Here is a 22,194-nt window from a genome sequence, read left to right on the forward strand (position 1 = left end):
GTGATCACTCCAATAAAATTCGCACAATGACAAATGATCTGGTTTAACCAATCTCCTGCACAAATCCTTCTCATATGGTTCGTCAGGACCATCACGGTGTATGTGTGCTGTACAGTGCAGCATATCACCAGCAATAAAATCAGTGTTCATAGGATTAACATGGCTGCTTGCTTCCAGGGTGAGTGAATCGCTCACTGAACTTATCACTCTCTGGATTAATCGCCATTCACAGACATACATCAGGGGTCGTGGGGTCATAATTTATAGCCTGCACTGGCAAATCTTCCCTTTGAATTACCTGCAAGCCCATCAGAGTACTGATAAAGTCCAACCCCAGTCTCCCTATGAGATCCCGACCCATCAGACTTAAAGGACAAAATTCCGATAACTAGAAGGAGAATTGGAATGTTTCCCTGTTACTAGTTTTGCATAGTAGAGGTGCAGAAAGTCTCTCCCACAACATGATTCCTGATGCACCCAATGTGTTCAGAAACTTTTCACTCATCTGTATTTCTGTTGATTGTAAGGTTTAATGTAAGGACTGAGTATGTTGCCCCTGTGTTTACCAAAAGGGTAACTGATGTACCTTCCACATATAACATAGCGGTGGGCATTGACTTATATGCATCATTGAGATATATAAGTCCACACTTCAAAATCTCAGTGCTCAATGTAGAGGTGTGACATGCCTCAGTGCCTGTAAGGTTAGTAGGAGAGATTAGCATAACAAGTCTTCATTGCCAAGCATAAAGGAAAGAGATTTACCTGTGTACCTTGTGGGCTGCCCACCTCTACCTCAGCCTTCCCCTGTCAGTCACCCTGCCGTCCAGCCTCCAGGGCCGATTGGGACTGCCTGTGCGGTCACTGTCTCGCACAGTGGTCCATTGCTCAGCAAACAAAGCACCCGCCAGATCTACCTCTGCCTAAGCCTTTTCCACGATCCCTTACACGACCTCTTCCTCTTCTGCGACCTCCACTTCTGCCTCTCTCTCTTCCTGCAGCACCTCCCTCAACGGCTGGGTGACCATTTGCATCATAGTAAGCTGAGCTTTTGTGTGCTTACTGTTCCAACTTTAGTTTCCGCTTTTCCTTCTCTTGGGTGAGCAATCTTTCAGCATGTATCGAATGTTGTTCTTATAATTTCAGCTTTCCCATGTCCGCGGTAATACGTGCGTCCTTTACCTTTTTCACTATTTCGTCCTTCATTCCATTGATGAAACAGTTCCTCCGGTGTGCCTCACAGTGTGTCACAGTCTGTCACAGTGTGTTTCAGAGTGTCAGAGAGAGAGTCCGAGCGTGCCACATCGTGTTTCAGAGAGGGTCAGAGAGGGTCAGAGTATGTCACAGTCTGTCTCAGAGAGTGTCACGGTGTATCAGAGAGTATTACAGTGACTCACAGTCGGTCAGAGAGTGTCAGAGAGAGTCACAGTCTGTCTCAGATAGTATCAGAGAGTGGCAGAGAGTGGCAGACAGAGTCAGAGAGTGTCACAGCGCGTCTCAGAGTGAGACAAAGAGTGTTACATTGTGTCATAGAGTGTCACAGTGTGTCACAGTCTGTCAGTGAGAGTCACAGTGTTTCTCAGCGTGTAAGGCAGTGTCTGAGAGTGTCAAAGATAATCAGAGAGTGTCACAGTGTGTTTCAGCGAGTGTCAGAGAGGGTCAGAGAGTGTCACAGTGTGTCTCAAGGACAGTCAGAGAGTGTCACAGTGTGTCTCCAAGAAGGTCATAAAGTGTCACAATGTGTTAGAGAGCAGCACAGTATGTCTCAGAGCGTGTCAGAGAGTGTCACGTGGGTCTCAGAGAGTGTCAGAGAGTGTCACAGTCCGTTTCAGAGAGTGTCGCAGTGTATCACAGTCTGTCAGATAGTGTCACAGTGTGTCACTGTTGGTCACAAAGTGTCACAGTGTGTCTCAGAAAGTATCAGAGAGGGTCACAGTGTGTCTCAGGCAGTGTCAGAGAGAATCCGAGAGTGTCAGAGAGAGCCAGAGAATGTCACAGTGTGTCACAGTCTGTCGCACAATGTCACAGTCTGTCTCAGTTAGTGTCGGAGAGAGTCAGAGAGTGTCACAGGTTGTGTCAGAGAGTCAGAAAGTGTCACAGATTGTCAGACAGTGTCACAGTGTGTCGGAAATTGTCACAGTGTGTTTCAGTGATTGTCTTAGCGAGTCAGAGAGTGTCACTGTCTGCCAGAGATTGCCACAGTGTGTTTCAGAGAGTATTTGAGAGAGTCAGAGCGTTTCGCAGTGTATCTGAGAGAGTCAGCGAGTGTCACAGTCTGTCTCAGAGAGAGCGAGAGACAGAGAGTGTCACAGTATGTCTCGGAGAGTATCAGAGAGTGTCACAGTGTCTCAGAGAGTGTCACAGTGTCTCAGAGAGTGTCATATTGTGTCAGACGTGTCACAGTGAGTCTCAGAGCGAGACAGAGAGTAGCACTGTGTGCCTCAGAGAGTGCCACAGTGTGTTTCAGAGAGTATTTGAGAAAGTCAGAGCATTTCGCAGTGTGTGTCAGAGTGTCTGAGAGAATCAGAGAGTGTCACAGTCTGTCTCAGAGAGAGCAAGAAACAGAGAGCGTCACAGTATGTCTCGGAGAGTGTCAGAGAGTGTCACAGTGTCTCAGAGAGTGTCACAGTGTCTCAGAGAGTGTCATATTGTGTCAGAAGTGTCACAGTGAGTCTTAGAGCGAGACAGATAGTAGCACTGCGTGCCTCAGAGAGTCTCACAGTGTGTCTCAGAGAGTGTCAGAGAGAAACAGAGAGAATCACACCTTATCATATTCTGTCAGAGAGTGTCACAGACTGTGCCAGATTGTGTATGACAGTGTCACAGTGTGTCTCAGAGAGAGTCAGAAAGTATATCTGTGTGTCTCAGAGAGTGTCAGAGAGTGTCAGAGAGGCCAAAGAGTGTCACAGTCTGTCAGAAAGTGCCACAGTGTGTCACGGTCTGTCTCAGATAGTGTCAGAGAGAGTGAGAGAGTATCAGAGAATGTCACAGGATGTCTCAGAGAGAGAGAGCATCACAGTGTCTCAGCGGGAGACAGAGAGTGTCACAGTGTGTCTCAGAGAATGTCAGAAAGTGTCACGGCGTGTCAGATAGTGTCACAGTGTGTCAGAGATTGTCTCAGTGTGTTAGAGAGAGTCTGAGAGACTCAGACAGTGTCACAGCATGTATCAGAGAGTGTCACTGTCTGTGAGAGAGTGTCACAGTGTGTTTCAGAGTGAGACAGACAGAGAGTGTCAGTGTGTGTCTCAGTGAGTGTCAGAAAATGTCACAATGTCTCAGAGAGAGTCGCAGTGTTTCAGAGAGTGTCACAGTGTGTCACAGTCTATCAGAGCGTGTCACGGTCTGTCTCAGATAGTGTCAGAGCGAGTCAGGGAGTTTCACAGTGTGTCTCAGAGAATGGCAGAAATTGTCACAGTGTTCCAGAGAGTGTCACAGTGTGTCAGAGATTGTCCCAGTGTATTAGAGATTGTCTGAGCGGGTCAGAGAGTGTCACATTCTGTCAGAATGTGTCACAGTGAGTTTCAGTCAGTGTCTGAGAGAGTCAGAGAGTGTCACAGAGTGTCTCAGAGTGAGAGAGACACAGAGTAACACCCTGTGTCTCAGAGAGTTTCAGAACGTGTCACAGTGTCTGATAGAAAGTCACAGTGTCCCAGAGAGTGTCACAGTGGCTCAGAGAGTGTCACAGTGTGTCAGAGAGAGAGTCAGCGAGCGTTACAGTGTGCCAGAGAGTGACAGAGGGTGTCAGAGAGAGAGTCAGAGTTTGTCACAGTGTGTCTCAGAGAGTGTCAGAGTGTGTCACAATGTGTCTCAGAGAGTGTCACAGTGTGCCTCAGAGAGAGTGACAGGGTATCACAAAGTGTCACAGTTTATCTCAGACAGTTTCGCAATGTCTCAGAGAGTTTCACAGTGTGCCAGAGAGTGTCACAGAATGTCAGAGAGAGAGAGAGAGTTAGAAAGTGTCACCGTGTGCCTCAGAGAGTGTCATAGTATATGTCAGAGAGAGTCAGAGAGTGTCACAGTGTGCCACAGAGTGTCACAGTATGTCAGAGAGAGAGTTAGAGAGTGTCACCGTGTGTCTCTGAGAGTGTCACAGCATATCTCAGAGAGGTTCAGAGAGTATCACGGTGCTTCTGAGAGAGGGTCAGAGAGAGTTCCAGTGTGTCAGAGAGAGTCATAAAGTGTCACAGTGTGTCACAGTCTATCAGAGAGTGTCACAGTGAGTTTTAGAGTGTCAGAGAGAGTCAGAGAGTGCCACAGCGTGTCTCGGAGAGTGTCAGAGAAAGTCAGAGAGCGTCCCAGTGTGTCATACCGTGTCACAGTGTGTCTCAGTGAGAGTCAGAGTGCATCTCTGCGTGTCTCAGAGAGTGTCAGACAGAGCCAGCGAGTGTCACAGTGTGTCACAATCTGCCAGACAGTGTCACGGTCTGTCTCAGATAGTGTCAGAGAGAGGCAGAGAGTGTCAGAGAGTGTCACAGGATGTCTCAGAGAGAGAGAGAGAGAGAGAGAGAGAGAGAGCCTCACAGTGTCTCAGCGGGAGACAGAGTGTCACAGTGTGTCTCAGAGAGTGTCAGAAATTGTCACAGTGTGTCAGAGAATGTCACAGTGTGTCACAGATTGTCTCTGTGCGTTAGATGATGTCTGAGAGACTCAGACAGTGTCACGGTCTGTCAGACAGTGTCCCAATGTGTTTCAGAGAGTGTCTGTGAGAGTCAGACAGTGTCACAGTGTGCTTCAGAGTGAGAGACAGAGAGTGACACAGTGTGTCTCAGAGAGTGTCACAGTGTCCCAGAGTGTATCAAAGTATCTCAGAGAGAGTCAGAGAGAGTCAGAGAGTGTCACAGTGTCTCAGAAAGAGTCAGAGAATATAACTGTGTGTCTCAGAGAGAGTTCGACAGTGTCACAGTGTGTCTCAGAGAGAGTCAGTGAGTGTCACAGTGTGTCTCAGAGAGAGTCAGAGAGCATGTTTGTGTGTCTCAGAGAGTGTCAGAGATAACCAGAGAATGTCACAGTTTGTCACAGTCTGTCAGAAAGTGTCACAGTCTGTCTCAGATAGTGACAGAGAGCGTCAGAGAGTGTCACAGGGTGTCTCAAAGAGAGACAGAGAGCATCACAATGTCTCAACGGGAGATAGAGAGTGTCACAGTGTGTCAGTGAGTATCACAGTGTGTCCGAAATTGTCACAGCATGTTTCAGAGTGTGTCTGAGCGGGGTCAGAAAGTGTCATAGTCTGTAAGAGACTGTCACAGTGTGTTTCAGAAAGTGTTTGAGACAGTCGAAGCGTGTCACAGTGTGTCTCAGAGAGACAGAGAGAGAGTATAGTATTATGTCTCAGAGTGTCAGAAAGTGTCACAGTGCTTCAGAGAGAGTCACGGTGTCTCAGAGCGTGTCACAGTGTCTCAGTGAGTGTAAGGGAGTGTCAGAGAGTATCACAGTGAGTCTCAGAGCGAGACAGAGAATATCACTATGTGCCTCAGACAGAGTCAGAGAGTATCAGAGTCACAGTGTGTCAGAGAGAGTCATAAAGTGTCACAGTGTGTCACAGTCAATCAGAGAGTGTCACAGTGTTTTCTGGGGAGTTTCAGAGACAGTGCCACAGTGTGTCTCTGAGAGTGTCAGAGAAAGTCAGAGAGCATCCCAGTGTGTCAGAGATTGTCACAGTATGTCAGAGAGAGAGAGTCAGAGAGAGTCATAGTGTGTCTCAGAGAGTGTCAGAGAGAGCCAGCGAGCGTCACAGTGTGTCACAGTCTGTCAGACGTGTCACAGTCTGTCTCAGAAGTGTCAGGGACAGTCAGAGAGTGTCAGAGAGTGTCACAGTGTCCAGCAGGAGACATAGAGTGTCACAGTGTGTCTCAGACAATGTCAGAAAGTGTCACAGTGTGTCAGAGTGTCACAGTGTGTTAAAGAGTGTCTTAGAGACTCAGAGAGCGTCGCAGTCTGTCAGAGAGTGTCACAGTGTGTTTCAGAGAGTGTCTGAGAGAGTCAGGCAATGTGCCTCAGACTGAGAGAGACAGAGAGTGTCACAGTGTGTCTCAGAGAGTGTAAGAAAGTATCACAGTGTCTCAGAGAGTGTCACAGTACCTCAGAGAGTGAGTCAGAGAGTGTCACATTGTGTCTCAGAAAGTGTTACAGTGCATCTCAGAGAGATCCAGAGAGAGTCAGTGAGTGTCATAGTGTGTCTCAGAGAGAGTCAGAGAGCATGTGTGTGTGTCAGAGAGTGTCCGTGAGAGCCAGAGACTGTCACAGCCTGTCTCAGAGAGTGTCAGAGAGAGTCAGAGACTGTCAGAGAGTGTCACAGGTTGCCTCAGAGAGAGAGAGAGACAGAGAGCGTCACAGTGTCTCAGTGGGAGACAAAGAGTCTCACAGTGTGTCTCAGAGCATGTCAGAATGTGTCACAGTGTGTCAGAAATGGTCACAGTATGTTTCAGAGAGTTTCTGAGCGAGTCAGAGAGTGTCACCTTCTGTCTGATAGTGTCACAGTGTGTTTCAGTCAGTGCCTGAGAGAGTCAGAGAGTGTGACAGTGTGTCAGAGAGTGTCAATGTTTGTCAGAGAGAGTCATAAAGTGTCACCATGTGACACAGTCTATCAGAGAGTGTCACAGTGTGTTTTAGAGTGTCAGAGTGAGTGGGAATGTGTCACAGTGTGTCTTAGAGTGTCACAGAAAGTCAGAGAGCGTCCTAGTGTGTCATAGTGTCACAGTGTGTCTCAGAGAGAGTCGGAGTGCAGCTCTGTGTGTCTCGAAGAGTGTCAGAGAGACTCAGCGAGTGTCACAGTCTGTCAGACAGTGTCAGGTCTGTCTCAGAGAGAGTCAGAGAGTGGCAGAGACTGTCACAGGAAGTCTCAGAGAGAGGGAGAGAGCGTCACAATGTCTCAGCTGGATGCGAGAGTGTAACAGAGTGTCTCAGAGAGTGTCAGACAGTGTCACAGTGTGTCAGAGAGTGTTATAGTGTGTCAGAGAGTGTCTGAGAGAGTCAGAGAGTGTCACGGTCTGTCAGAGAGAGTCACAGTTTCTTCCAGAGGGTGTCTGAGAGAGTCAGACAGTGTCACAATGTGTCTCATAAGAGAAACAGAGAGTGTCACAGTGGCTCAGCAGGAGACAGAGTGTCACAGTGTCTCAGAGAGTGTCAGAAAGTGTCACAGTGTCTCAAAGAGTGTCACAGTGAGTCAGAGAGAGAGTCAGAGATTGTTGCATTGTGTCTCAGAGTTTCAGCGAGTGTCAGAGTGTGTCAGAGAGAGAGTCAAAGAGTGACATAGAGTGTCTCTGAGAGTTTCAGAAGAAGTCAGAGAGCATCCCAGTGTGTCAGAGAGTGCCACAATGTGTCAGAGAGAGAGAGTTAGAGAGTGCCACAGTGTGTCTCAGAGAGAGTCAGAGTGCATCTCTGCGTGTCTCAGCGTGTCAGAGAGAGCCAGAGAGTGTAACAGTGTGTCACAGTCTGTCACATAGTATCGCAGTCTGTCTGACAGTGTCACAGTCTGTCTCAGAGAGTGTCAGAGAGTGTCACAGGCTGTCTCAGAGAGAAAGAAAGAGACAGAGAGCCTCACAGTGTCTCGGCGGGAGACATACAGTGTCACAGTGTGTCACAAAGAGTGTTGGAAAGTGTCACAGTGTGTTAGAGATTGTCACAGTGTGTCAGAGAGTGTCACAGTGTGCTAGAGAGTGTCTGAGAGAGTCAGAGTGTCACAGTCTGCCAGAGAGTGTCACAGTGTGTCTCGGAGAATGTAAGAACGAGTCACAGTGTGTCTCAGAGAGAGTAACAATGTTTCAGAGAGTGTCACAGTGTCTCAGAGAGTGTCACAGTGTGTCAGAGAGAGAGTCAGAGAGTGTCACAGTGTGTTTCAGAGAGTGTGAGAGAGTCAGAGAGTGACACAGTTTGTCTCAGCGTGAGAGACATAGAGTGTCACTGTGTGTCTCCGAGTGTGTCAGAAAATGTCGCAGAGGCTCAGGGAGAGTCACAGTGTTTCAGAGAGTGTCACAGTTTCCGAGAGAGTGTCGCAGTGTGCCAAAGAGAGAGTCAGAGAGTGTTACAGTGTGTCAGAGAGAGAGAGCCAGACCTTGTCTCAGCGTGTGTCAGAGTGTGTCACGTTGTGTCTCAGAGAGTGTCACGGTGTGTCTCAGAGAGAGTGACAGGGTGTCACAGTGTGTCCCAGAGTATGTCACAGTCTGTCACAGATTGTAACAGAGGGAGTCACAAAGAATCACAGTGTGTCCCAGACAGTTTCACAATGTCCCAGAGAGTGTAACAGTGTGCCAGAGACTGTCACAGTATGTCAGAGAGAGAGATTCAGAGTGTTATCGTGTGTCTCAGAGAGTGACACAGTTTATCTCAGAGAGAGTCAGGGGGTGTCACAGTGTGTCTCAGAGAGTGTTGCAGTGTGTCTCAGAGAGAGTCAGAGAGTAACACCGTGCCTCTCAGAAAGAGTCAGACAGTGTCACAGTATATCTCAGAGAGAGTCAGAGAGTATTACTGTGTGTCTCAGAGAGAGTCAGAGAAAGCCAGAGAGCGTCCCAGTGTGTCAGGTACTGTCACAGTGTGTCAGAGAGAGAGTCAGAGTGTGTCACCGTGTATCTCAGACAGAGTCAGAGAAAGTCAGAAAGCGTCCTAGTGTGTCAGAGAGTTTCACAGTGTGTCAGAGAGTGTCATCGTGTGTCTCAGAGAGAGTCAGAGTGCATCTCAGTGTGTCTGAGAGAGTGCCAGAGAGAGCCAGCGAGTGTCACAATGTGTCAGAGTCTGTTAGAGTCTCACAGTCTGTCTCAGATAACGTCAGAGAGAGTCAGAGAGAGTGAGAGAGTGTCACAAGATGTCTCAGCGAGAGAGAGAGAGAGAGAAAGAGAGAGAGAGAGAGACAGAGCGCATCTCAGTGTCTCGGCGGGAGACAGATAGTGTCACAGTGTGTCTCAGAGAGTGTCCGAAAGTGTCAGAGTGTATCAGAGATTGTCTCAGTGTGTTAGAGAGTGTCTGAGATACTCAGGGAGTGTCACAGTCTGTTAGCGAGTGTCACAGTGTGTTTCAGAGAGTGTCTGAGAAAGTCAGACAGTGTCACAGATTGCCTCAGAGTGAGAGAGACAGAGAGTGTCACATTGTGTCTCAAAGAGTCAGTGGGTGTCACAGTATGTCTCCGAGAGAGTCAGAGAATAGAACTGCGTGTCTCAGAGAGAGTCATAGAGCATGTCTGCGTGTATCAGAGAGTTTCAAAGAGAGCCAGAGAATGTCACAGTGTGTCACAGTCTGTCTCAGATAGTGTCAGAGAGAGTCAGAGAGTGTCAGAGAATGTCACAGGATGTCTCAGAGAGAGAGACAGAGAGAGAGCATCACAGTGTCTCAGCGGGAGACAGAGAGAGTCACAGTGTGTCTCAGAGAGTGTCAGAAAGTGTCACGGTGTGTCGGAGAGTGTCACAGTGTGTCAGAGATTGTCTCAGTGTGTTAGAGAGAGTCTGAGAGACTCAGACAGTGTCACAGTCTGTCACAGCATGTATCAGAGAGTATCACTGTCTGTGAGAGAGTGTCACAGTGAGTCAGAGAGTGCCACAGTGTGTCAGAGAGAGAGAGTCAGAGAGTGCCACAGTGTGTCTCAAAAGAGTCAGAGTGCATCTCTGCGTGTCTCAGAGTGTCAGAGAGAGCCAGAGAGTGTCGCAGTGTGTCACAGTCTGTCACATATTGTCACAGTCTGTCTGACAGTGTCGCAGTCTGTCTCAGATAGTGTCAGAGAAAGTCAGAGAGTGTCAGAGAGTGTCACAGGCTGTCTCAGAGAGAGAGAGAGACACACACAAAGAACGTCACATTGTCTCAGCGGGAGAGAGAGTGTGTCACAGTGTGTCTCAGAGAGTGTCAGAAAGTGTCACAGTGTGTCAGAGAGTGTCACAGTGTGCCAGAGAGTGCCACAGTGTGTCAGAGAGTGAGAGTCAGAGAGTGCCACAGTGTGTCTCAAAAGAGTCAGAGTGCATCTCTGCGTGTCTCAGAGTGTCAGAGAGAGCCAGGGAGTGTCACAGTGTGTCGCAGTCTGTCACATATTGTCACAGTCTGTCTGACAGTGTCACAGTCTGTCTCAGATAGTGTCAGAGAGAGTCAGAGAGTGTCGGAGTGTCACAGGCTGTCTCAGAGAGAGAGAGACACACACACAAAGAACGTCACAGTGTCTCAGCGGGAAAGAGAGAGTGTCACAGTGTGTCTCAGAGAGTGTCAGAAAGTGTCACAGTGTGTCAGAGAGTGTCACAGTGTGCCAGAGAGTGTCACAGTGTGTTTCAGAGAGTGTCTGAGAGAGTCAAAGAGTGTCACAGTGGGTTTGGGAGAATGTAAGAAAGTGTCACAGTGTCTCAGAGAGAGTCACAGTGTCTCAGAGAGTGTCACAGTGTGTCTCAGAGAGATTCAGTGAGTCTCAGAGAGTGTCACAGCGTGTCTCAGAGAGAGTCAGTGAGTGTCATAATGTGTCTCAGAGAGTGTCACATTGTGTCTCAGAGAGAGTCAGAGAGCATGTCTGTGTTTCTCAGAGAGTGTCAGAGAGAGCCAGAGAAAGTCACAGTGTGTCACAGTCTGTCTCAGATAGTGTCAGATAAAGTCAGAGAGTCAGAGACTGTCACAGGGTGTCTCAGAGAGTGTCAGACAGTGTCACAGTGTGTCAGAGAGTGTCACAGGTTGTCAGAATTTGTCACAGTCTGTCATAGATTGGCACTGTGTGTTTCAGAGTGTCTCTGAGAGAGACAGAGAATGTCACAGTGTGTCTGAGAGTGAGAGACAGAGAGTGTCACAGCATGTCTTAGAGAGTGTCCGAAAGTGTTATTGTGTCTCACAGAGAGTCACAGTGTCTCAAAGAGTGTCACCGTGTCGCAGTGAGTGTAAGGGACTGTCAGCGAATGTCGCAGTGAGTCTCAGAGCGAGGCAGAGAGTATCACTGTGTGTCACAGAGACTCAGAGACTGTCACAGTGTGTCTCAGACAGAGTCAGAGAGTATCACTGTGTGTCTCAGAGAGTTTCAGACTGTGTCATAAAGTGGCACACAGTGTCAGAGTCTGTCAGAGAGTGTCACAGTGTGTCACACTCTGTCAGAGAGTGTCACAGTGCGTCATAGCCTGTCTTAGATAGTGTCAGAAAGAGTGAGAGAGTGGCAGAGAGTGTCACAGGAAGTCTCAGCGATAGAGAGAGCATCACAGTGTCTCAGCGGGTTACGACCATGTCACAGCGTGTCTCAGAGCGTGTCAGACAGTGTCAATGTGTGTCAGAGAGTGTCACAATGTATCAGAGACTGTCACAGTGTGACAGAGAGTGTCTGAGAGAGTGGCAGAGAGTGTCCGGGTCTGTCAGAGAGAGTCACAGTTTGTTTCAGATGGTGTCTGAGAGAGTCAGACACTGTCACAGTGTGTCTCAGAGACAGACAGAGAGTGTCACAGTGTCTCAGTGGGAGACAGAGTTTCACAGTGTGTCTCAAAGGGTGTCAGAAAATTGCGCAGTGTCTCAGAGAGAGTCACAGTGACTCAGAGAGTGTCATAGTGTGTCAGAGATGGAGAGTTAGAGAGTGTCTCAGTGTGTCTCAGAGAGAGTCACCGTGTGTCTCAGAGCGAGTCAGAGAGTGTCAAACTGTGTCTCAGAGAGAGTCAGCGAGAGTCACAGTGTCTCAGAGAGTGTCACATTGTGTCAGAGAGTGTCACTGTGAGTCTCAGAGCGAGAAAGAAAGTTTCACTGTGTGTCAGAGAGTATCAGACACTGTCACAGTGTGCCTCAAAGAGTGTCAGAGAGAAACAGAGAGAATCACAGATTATCAAATTGTGTCAGAGAGTGTCACAGACAGTCTCAGAATGTTTCAGAGAGTGTCAGAGAGTGTCACAGTGTGTCTCCGAGGGTGTAAGGGAGGGTCAGAGAGTGTCACGGTGTGTCTCTGAGTGTGTGAAAGAAAGTCAGAGAGCGTCCCAGTTTGTCAGTGAGTGTCACAGTGTCAGAGATTGTCACAGTGTGTCTCAGAGAGAATCAGAGTGCATCTCTTGTGTCTCAGAACGTGTCACAGTGTGTCTCAGAGAGAGTCAGAGTATTGCAGTGTGTCACAGTCTGTCAGAGGGTGTCACAGTGTGTCTCAGAGAGCGTAAGGGAGTGTCAGAGAGTGATCGCTGACCTGTAGGTTAACCTACACACTAAATCTCAACCTGAGCTACAAACCTTCACAAACCTTGCTATCAGAGAGTGTCACAGTGTGTTTTAGTGAGTGACAGAGAGAGTCAGAGACTGCCACAGTGTGTGTCTGAGAGTGTCAGAGGAAATCAGAGAGCGTCCCAGTGTGTCAGAGAGTGTCAGTGTGTCAGTGAGAGTGACAGTGTGTCAGAGAGTGTCACAGTGTTTCAGAGAGTGTCACATGGTGTCAGAGTGTCTCCGTGAGTCTCGGAGAGAGATATAATGTATCACTGTGTCTCAGAGAGAGTCGGAGAGTGTCACAGTGTGTCTCAGCGAGTGTCAGAAAGAAACAGAGAGAATCACAGTTTATCACATTCTGTCAGAGAGTGTCAGAGACTGTCTCAGATTGTGTCAGAAAGTGTCAGAAAGAGTCAGAGAGTGTTACAGTGTGACACAGTCTATCCGAGTGTGTCACAGTGTGTCTCAGGGATAGTCAGAGAGTGTCACAGTGTGTCTCATACAGAGTCAGAGAGTATCACTATGTGTCTCAGAGAGTGTCATAAAGAGGCACAGTGTGCCACAGTCCATCAGAGAGTGTCACAGTGTGACACAGTCTGTCAGAAAGTGTCACAGTGTTGCACAGTCTGTCACAGATAGTGTCAGAGAGAGTGAGAGAGTTGCAGAGAGTGTCGCAAGATGTCTCAGAGAGAGAGAGAGCATGCACAGTGTCTCAGTGGGAGACAGAGAGTGTCACAATGTGTCTCAGATAGTGTCAGAGAGAGTGAGAGAGTGGCAGAGAGTGTCACAGGAAGTCTCAGAGATAGAGCGAGTCAGAGAGTGTCAGAGAGTGTCACAGTGTCCAGCAGGAGACATAGAGTGTCACAGTGTGTCTCAGACAATGTCAGAAAGTGTCACAGTGTGTCAGAGTGTCACAGTGTGTTAAAGAGTGTCTTAGAGACTCAGAGAGCGTCGCAGTCTGTCAGAGAGTGTCACAGTGTGTTTCAGAGAGTGTCTGAGAGAGTCAGGCAATGTGCCCCAGACTGAGAGAGACAGAGAGTGTCACAGTGTGTCTCAGAGAGTGTAAGAAAGTATCACAGTGTCTCAGAGAGTATCACAGTACCTCAGAGAGAGAGTCAGAGAGTGTCACATTGTGTCTCAGAAAGTGTTACAGTGCATCTCAGAGAGATTCAGAGAGAGTCAGTGAGTGTCACAGTGTGTCTCAGAGAGAGTCAGAGAGCATGTGTGTGTGTCAGAGAGTGTCAGTGAGAGCCAGAGACTGTCACAGTGTGTCACAGCCTGTCTCAGATAGTGTCAGAGAGAGTGAGAGAGTGTCACAGGTTGCCTCAGTGAGAGAGAGAGACAGAGAGCGTCACAGTGTCTCAGTGGGAGACAAAGAGTCTCACAGTGTGTCTCAGAGCATGTCAGAATGTGTCACAGTGTGTCAGAAATGGTCACAGTATGTTTCAGAGCGTTTCTGAGCGAGTCAGAGAGTGTCACCTTCTGTCAGATAGTGTCACAGTGTGTTTCAGTCAGTGCCTGAGAGAGTCAGAGAGTGTGACAGTGTGTCTCAGAGTCTCAGAGAGAGTCAGAGAGTGTGACAGTGTGTCAGAGAGTGTCAATGTTTGTCAGAGAGAGTCATAAAGTGTCACCGTGTGACACAGTCTATCAGAGAGTGTCACAGTGTGTTTTAGAGTGTCAGAGTGAGTGGGAATGTGTCACAGTGTGTCTTAGAGTGTCACAGAAAGTCAGAGAGCATCCTAGTGTGTCATAGTGTCACAGTGTGTCTCAGAGAGAGTCAGAGTGCAGCTCTGTGTGTCTCGAAGAGTGTCAGAGAGACTCAGCGAGTGTCACAGTCTGTCAGACAGTGTCAAGTCTGTCTCAGAGAGAGTCAGAGAGTGGCAGAGACTGTCACAGGAAGTCTCAGAGAGAGGGAGAGAGCGTCACAATGTCTCAGCTGGATACAAGAGTGTAACAGTGTGTCTCAGAGAGTGTCAGACAGTGTCACAGTGTGTCAGAGAGTGTTATAGTGTGTCAGAGAGTGTCTGAGAGAGTCAGAGAGTGTCACAATGTGTCTCATAAGAGAAACAGAGAGTGTCACAGTGTCTCAGCAGGAGACAGAGTGTCACAGTGTCTCAGAGAGTGTCAGAAAGTGTCACAGTGTCTCAAAGAGTGTCACAGTGAGTCAGAGAGAGAGTCAGAGATTGTTGCATTGTGTCTCAGAGTTTCAGCGAGTGTCAGAGTGTGTCAGAGAGAGAGTCAGAGAGTGTCACAGTGTGTTTCAGAGAGTGTGAGAGAGTCAGAGAGTGACACAGTGTGTCTCAGAGTGAGAGACATAGAGTGCCACTGTGTATCTCCGAGTGTGTCAGAAAATGTCGCAGAGGCTCAGGGAGAGTCACAGTGTTTCAGAGAGTGTCACAGTTTCCGAGAGAGTGTCGCAGTGTGCCAAAGAGAGAGTCAGAGAGTGTTACAGTGTGTCAGAGAGAGAGAGCCAGACCTTGTATCAGCGTGTGTCAGAGTGTGTCACATTGTGTCTCAGAGAGTGTCACGGTGTGTCTCAGAGAGAGTGACAGGGTGTCACAGTGTGTCCCAGAGTATGTCACAGTCTGTCACAGATTGTAACAGAGGGAGTCACAAAGAATCACAGTGTGTCCCAGACAGTTTCACAATGTCCCAGAGAGTGTAACAGTGTGCCAGAGACTGTCACAGTATGTCAGAGAGAGAGATTCAGAGTGTTATCGTGTGTCTCAGAGAGTGACACAGTTTATCTCAGAGAGAGTCAGGGGGTGTCACAGTGTGTCTCAGAGAGTGTTGCAGTGTGTCTCAGAGAGAGTCAGAGAGTAACACCGTGCCTCTCAGAAAGAGTCAGACAGTGTCACAGTATATCTCAGAGAGAGTCAGAGAGTATTACTGTGTGTCTCAGAGAGAGTCAGAGAAAGCCAGAGAGCGTCCCAGTGTGTCAGGTACTGTCACAGTGTGTCAGAGAGAGAGTCAGAGTGTGTCACCGTGTATCTCAGACAGAGTCAGAGAAAGTCAGAAAGCGTCCTAGTGTGTCAGAGAGTTTCACAGTGTGTCAGAGAGTGTCATCGTGTGTCTCAGAGAGAGTCAGAGTGCATCTCAGTGTGTCTCAGAGAGTGCCAGAGAGAGCCAGCCAGTGTCACAATGTGTCAGAGTCTGTTAGAGTCTCACAGTCTGTCTCAGATAACGTCAGAGAGAGTCAGAGATAGTGAGAGAGTGTCACAGGATGTCTCAGCGAGAGAGAGAGAGAGAGAGAGACAGAGCGCATCTCAGTGTCTCGGCGGGAGACAGATAGTGTCACAGTGTGTCTCAGAGTGTGTCCAAAAGTGTCACAGTGTGTCAGAGAGTGTCACAGTGTATCAGAGATTGTCTCAGTGTGTTAGAGAGTGTCTGAGATACTCAGGGAGTGTCACAGTCTGTTAGCGAGTGTCACAGTGTGTTTCAGAGAGTGTCTGAGAAAGTCAGACAGTGTCACAGATTGCCTCAGAGTGAGAGAGACAGAGAGTGTCACATTGTGTCTCAAAGAGTTAGTGGGTGTCACAGTATGTCTCCGAGAGAGTCAGAGAATAGAACTGCGTGTCTCAGAGAGAGTCATAGAGCATGTCTGCGTGTATCAGAGAGTTTCAAAGAGAGCCAGAGAATGTCACAGTGTGTCACAGTCTGTCTCAGATAGTGTCAGAGAGAGTCAGAGAGTGTCAGAGAATGTCACAGGATGTCTCAGAGAGAGAGAGACAAAGAGAGAGCATCACAGTGTCTCAGCGGGAGACAGAGAGAGTCACAGTGTGTCTCAGAGAGTGTCAGAAAGTTTCACGGTGTGTCAGAGAGTGTCACAGTGTGTCAGAGATTGTCTCAGTGTGTTAGAGAGAGTCTGAGAGACTCAGACAGTGTCACAGTCTGTCACAGCATGTATCAGAGAGTGTCACTGTCTGTGAGAGAGTGTCACAGTGAGTCAGAGAGTGCCACAGTGTGTCAGAGAGAGAGAGTCAGAGAGTGCCACAGTGTGTCTCAAAAGAGTCAGAGTGCATCTCTGCGTGTCTCAGAGTGTCAGAGAGAGTCAGAGAGTGTCACAGTGTGTCACAGTCTGTCACATATTGTCACAGTCTGTCTGACAGTGTCGCAGTCTGTCTCAGATAGTGTCAGAGAGAGTCAGAGAGTGTCAGAGAGTGTCACAGGCTGTCTCAGAGAGGGAGAGACACACACACAAAGAACGTCACAGTGTCTCAGCGGGAAAGAGAGAGTGTCACAGTGTGTCAGAGAGAGAGTCAGAGTGTGTCACCGTGTATCTCAGACAGAGTCAGAGAAAGTCAGAAAGCATCCTAGTGTGTCAGAGAGTTTCACAATGTGTCAGAGAGTGTCATCGTGTGTCTCAGAGAGAGTCAGAGTGCATCTCAGTGTGTCTGAGAGAGTGCCAGAGAGAGCCAGCGAGTGTCACAATGTGTCAGAGTCTGTTAGAGTCTCACAGTCTGTCTCAGATAACGTCAGAGAGAGTCAGAGAGAGTGAGAGAGTGTCACAGGATGTCTCAGCGAGAGAGAGAGAGAGAGAGAGAGAGAGAGAGAGAGAGAGAGAGAGAGACAGAGCGCAACTCAGTGTCTCGGCGGGAGACAGATAGTGTCACAGTGTGTCTCAGAGAGTGTCCGAAAGTGTCACAGTGTATCAGAGATTGTCTCAGTGTGTTAGAGAGTGTCTGAGATACTCAGGGAGTGTCACAGTCTGTTAGCGAGTGTCACAGTGTGTTTCAGAGAGTGTCTGAGAAAGTCAGACAGTGTCACAGATTGCCTCAGAGTGAGAGAGACAGAGAGTGTCACATTGTGTCTCAAAGAGTCAGTGGGTGTCACAGTATGTCTCCAAGAGAGTCAGAGAATAGAACTGCGTGTCTCAGAGAGAGTCATAGAGCATGTCTGCGTGTATCAGAGAGTTTCAAAGAGAGCCAGAGAATGTCACAGTGTGCCACAGTCTGTCTCAGATAGTGTCAGAGAGAGTCAGAGAGTGTCAGAGAATGTCACAGGATGTCTCAGAGAGAGAGACAGAGAGAGAGCATCACAGTGTCTCAGCGGGAGACAGAGAGAGTCACAGTGTGTCTCAGAGAGTGTCAGAAAGTGTCACGGTGTGTCAGAGAGTGTCACAGTGTGTCAGAGATTGTCTCAGTGTGTTAGAGAGAGTCTGAGAGACTCAGACAGTGTCACAGTCTGTCACAGCATGTATCAGAGAGTGTCACTGTCTGTGAGAGAGTGTCACAGTGTGTCAGAGAGTGCCACAGTGTGTCAGAGAGATAGAGTCAGAGAGTGCCACAGTGTGTCTCAGAAAGAGTCAGAGTGCATCTCTGCGTGTCTCAGAGTGTCAGAGAGAGCCAGAGAGTGTCACAGTGTGTCGCAGTCTGTCACATATTGTCACAGTCTGTCTGACAGTGTCACAGTCTGTCTCAGATAGTGTCAGAGAGAGTCAAAAAGTGTCAGAGTGTCACAGGCTGTCTCAGAGAGAGAGAGAGACACACACACAAAGAACGTCACAGTGTCTCAGCGGGAAAGAGAGAGTGTCACAGTGTGTCTCAGAGAGTGTCAGAAAGTGTCACAGTGTGTCCGAGAGTGTCACAGTGTGCCAGAGAGTGTCACAGTGTGTTTCCGAGAGTGTCTGAGAGAGTCAAAGAGTGTCACAGTGGGTTTGGGAGAATGTAAGAAAGTGTCACAGTGTCTCAGAGAGAGTCACAGTGTCTCAGAGAGTGTCACAGTGTGTCTCAGAGAGATTCAGTGAGTCTCAGAGAGTGTCACAGCGTGTCTCAGAGAGAGTCAGTGAGTGTCATAATGTGTCTCAGAGAGTGTCACATTGTGTCTCAGAGAGAGTCAGAGAGCATGTCTGTGTATCTCAGAGAGTGTCAGAGAGAGCCAGAGAAAGTCACAGTGTGTCACAGTCTGTCTCAGATAGTGTCAGATAGAGTCAGAGAGTCAGAGACTGTCACAGGGTGTCTCAGAGAGTGTCAGACAGTGTCACAGTGTGTCAGAGAGTGCCACAGGTTGTCAGAATTTGTCACAGTCTGTCATAGATTGGCACTGTGTGTTTCAGAGTGTCTCTGAGAGAGACAGAGAATGTCACAGTGTGTCTGAGAGTGAGAGACAGAGAGTGTCACAGCATGTCTTAGAGAGTGTCCGAAAGTGTTATTGTGTCTCACAGAGAGTCACAGTGTCTCAAAGAGTGTCACCGTGTCGCAGTGAGTGTAAGGGACTGTCAGCGAATGTCGCAGTGAGTCTCAGAGCGAGGCAGAGAGTATCACTGTACGTCACAGAGACTCAGAGACTGTCACAGTGTGTCTCAGACAGAATCAGAGAGTATCACTGTGTGTCTCAGAGAGTTTCAGACTGTGTCATAAAGTGGCACACAGTGTCAGAGTCTGTCAGAGAGTGTCACAGTGTGTCACACTCTGTCAGAGAGTGTCACAGTGTGTCATAGCCTGTCTTAGATAGTGTCAGAAAGAGTGAGAGAGTGGCAGAGAGTGTCACAGGAAGTCTCAGCGATAGAGAGAGCATCACAGTGTCTCAGCGGGTTACGACCATGTCACAGCGTGTCTCAGAGCGTGTCAGACAGTGTCAATGTGTGTCAGAGAGTGTCACAGTGTATCAGAGACTGTCACAGTGTGACAGAGAGTGTCTGAGAGAGTGGCAGAGAGTGTCCGGGTCTGTCAGAGAGAGTCACAGTTTGTTTCAGATGGTGTCTGAGAGAGTCAGACACTGTCACAGTGTGTCTCAGAGACAGACAGAGAGTGTCACAGTGTCTCAGTGGGAGACAGAGTGTCACAGTGTGTCTCAAAGGGTGTCAGAAAGTTGCGCAGTGTCTCAGAGAGAGTCACAGTGACTCAGAGAGTGTCATAGTGTGTCAGAGATGGAGAGTCAGATAGTGTCTCAGTGTTTCTCAGAAAGAGTCACCGTGTGTCTCAGAGCGAGTCAGAGAGTGTCAAACTGTGTCTCAGAGAGAGTCAGCCAGAGTCACAGTGTCTCAGAGAGTGTCACATTGTGTCAGAGAGTGTCACTGTGAGTCTCAGAGCGAGAAAGAAAGTTTCACTGTGTGTCAGAGAGTATCAGGCTGTGTCACAGTGTGCCTCAAAGAGTGTCAGAGAGAAACAGAGAGAATCACAGATTATCAAATTGTGTCAGAGAGTGTCACAGACAGTCTCAGAATGTGTCAGAGAGTGTCAGAGAGTGTCACAGTGTGTCTCCGAGGGTGTAAGGGAGGGTCAGAGAGTGTCACGGTGTGTCTCTGAGTGTGTGAAAGAAAGTCAGAGAGCGTCCCAGTTTGTCAGTGAGTGTCACAGTGTCAGAGATTGTCACAGTGTGTCTCAGAGAGAATCAGAGTGCATCTTTGTGTGTCTCAGAACGTGTCACAGTGTGTCTCAGAGAGAGTTAGAGTATTGCAGTGTGTCACAGTCTGTCAGAGGGTGTCACAGTGTGTCTCAGAGAGCGTAAGGGAGTGTCAGAGAGTGATCGCTGACCTGTAGGTTAACTTACACACTAAATCTCAACCTGAGCTACAAACCTTCACAAACCTTGCTATCAGAGAGTGTCACAGTGTGTTTTAGTGAGTGACAGAGAGAGTCAGAGACTGCCACAGTGTGTGTCTGAGAGTGTCAGAGGAAATCAGAGAGCGTCCCAGTGTGTCAGAGAGTGTCAGTGTGTCAGTGAGAGTGACAGTGTGTCAGAGAGTGTCACAGTGTTTCAGAGAGTGTCACATGGTGTCAGAGTGTCTCCGTGAGTCTCGGAGCGAGACAGAATGTATCACTGTGTCTCAGAGAGAGTCGGAGAGTGTCACAGTGTGTCTCAGCGAGTGTCAGAAAGAAACAGAGAGAATCACAGTTTATCACGTTCTGTCAGAGAGTGTCAGAGACTGTCTCAGATTGTGTCAGAAAGTGTCAGAAAGAGTCAGAGAGTGTTACAGTGTGACACAGTCTATCCGAGTGTGTCACAGTGTGTCTCAGGGATAGTCAGAGAGTGTCACAGTGTGTCTCATACAGAGTCAGAGAGTATCACTATGTGTCTCAGAGAGTGTCATAAAGAGGCACAGTGTGCCACAGTCCATCAGAGAGTGTCACAGTGTGACACAGTCTGTCAGAAAGTGTCACAGTGTTGCACAGTCTGTCTCAGATAGTGTCAGAGAGAGTGAGAGAGTTGCAGAGAGTGTCGCAAGATGTCTCAGAGAGAGAGAGAGCATGCACAGTGTCTCAGTGGGAGACAGAGAGTGTCACAATGTGTCTCAGATAGTGTCAGAGAGAGTGAGAGAGTGGCAGAGAGTGTCACAGGAAGTCTCAGAGATAGAGCGAGTCAGAGAGTGTCAGAGAGTGTCACAGTGTCCAGCAGGAGACATAGAGTGTCACAGTGTGTCTCAGACAATGTCAGAAAGTGTCACAGTGTGTCAGAGTGTCACAGTGTGTTAAAGAGTGTCTTAGAGACTCAGAGAGCGTCGCAGTCTGTCAGAGAGTGTCACAGTGTGTTTCAGAGAGTGTCTGAGAGAGTCAGGCAATGTGCCCCAGACTGAGAGAGACAGAGAGTGTCACAGTGTGTCTCAGAGAGTGTAAGAAAGTATCACAGTGTCTCAGAGAGTATCACAGTACCTCAGAGAGAGAGTCAGAGAGTGTCACATTGTGTCTCAGAAAGTGTTACAGTGCATCTCAGAGAGATTCAGAGAGAGTCAGTGAGTGTCACAGTGTGTCTCAGAGAGAGTCAGAGAGCATGTGTGTGTGTCAGAGAGTGTCAGTGAGAGCCAGAGACTGTCACAGTGTGTCACAGCCTGTCTCAGATAGTGTCAGAGGGAGTGAGAGAGTGTCACAGGTTGCCTCAGTGAGAGAGAGAGACAGAGAGCGTCACAGTGTCTCAGTGGGAGACAAAGAGTCTCACAGTGTGTCTCAGAGCATGTCAGAATGTGTCACAGTGTGTCAGAAATGGTCACAGTATGTTTCAGAGCGTTTCTGAGCGAGTCAGAGAGTGTCACCTTCTGTCAGATAGTGTCACAGTGTGTTTCAGTCAGTGCCTGAGAGAGTCAGAGAGTGTGACAGTGTGTCTCAGAGTCTCAGAGAGAGTCAGGGAGTGTGACAGTGTGTCAGAGAGTGTCAATGTTTGTCAGAGAGAGTCATAAAGTGTCACCGTGTGACACAGTCTATCAGAGAGTGTCACAGTGTGTTTTAGAGTGTCAGAGTGAGTGGGAATGTGTCACAGTGTGTCTTAGAGTGTCACAGAAAGTCAGAGAGCGTCCTAGTGTGTCATAGTGTCACAGTGTGTCTCAGAGAGAGTCAGAGTGCAGCTCTGTGTGTCTCGAAGAGTGTCAGAGAGACTCAGCGAGTGTCACAGTCTGTCAGACAGTGTCAAGTCTGTCTCAGAGAGAGTCAGAGAGTGGCAGAGACTGTCACAGGAAGTCTCAGAGAGAGGGAGAGAGCGTCACAATGTCTCAGCTGGATACGAGAGTGTAACAGTGTGTCTCAGAGAGTGTCAGACAGTGTCACAGTGTGTCAGAGAGTGTTATAGTGTGTCAGAGAGTGTCTGAGAGAGTCAGAGAGTGTCACAATGTGTCTCATAAGAGAAACAGAGAGTGTCACAGTGTCTCAGCAGGAGACAGAGTGTCACAGTGTCTCAGAGAGTGTCAGAAAGTGTCACAGTGTCTCAAAGAGTGTCACAGTGAGTCAGAGAGAGAGTCAGAGATTGTTGCATTGTGTCTCAGAGTTTCAGCGAGTGTCAGAGTGTGTCAGAGAGAGAGTCAGAGAGTGTCACAGTGTGTTTCAGAGAGTGTGAGAGAGTCAGAGAGTGACACAGTGTGTCTCAGAGTGAGAGACATAGAGTGCCACTGTGTATCTCCGAGTGTGTCAGAAAATGTCGCAGAGGCTCAGGGAGAGTCACAGTGTTTCAGAGAGTGTCACAGTTTCCGAGAGAGTGTCGCAGTGTGCCAAAGAGAGAGTCAGAGAGTGTTACAGTGTGTCAGAGAGAGAGAGCCAGACCTTGTCTCAGCGTGTGTCAGAGTGTGTCACATTGTGTCTCAGAGAGTGTCACGGTGTGTCTCAGAGAGAGTGACAGGGTGTCACAGTGTGTCCCAGAGTATGTCACAGTCTGTCACAG

Source organism: Chiloscyllium punctatum, chromosome 22 (genome assembly GCF_047496795.1).
Source record: "Chiloscyllium punctatum isolate Juve2018m chromosome 22, sChiPun1.3, whole genome shotgun sequence".
In the NCBI taxonomy this organism is placed as follows: Eukaryota; Metazoa; Chordata; class Chondrichthyes; order Orectolobiformes; family Hemiscylliidae; genus Chiloscyllium; species Chiloscyllium punctatum.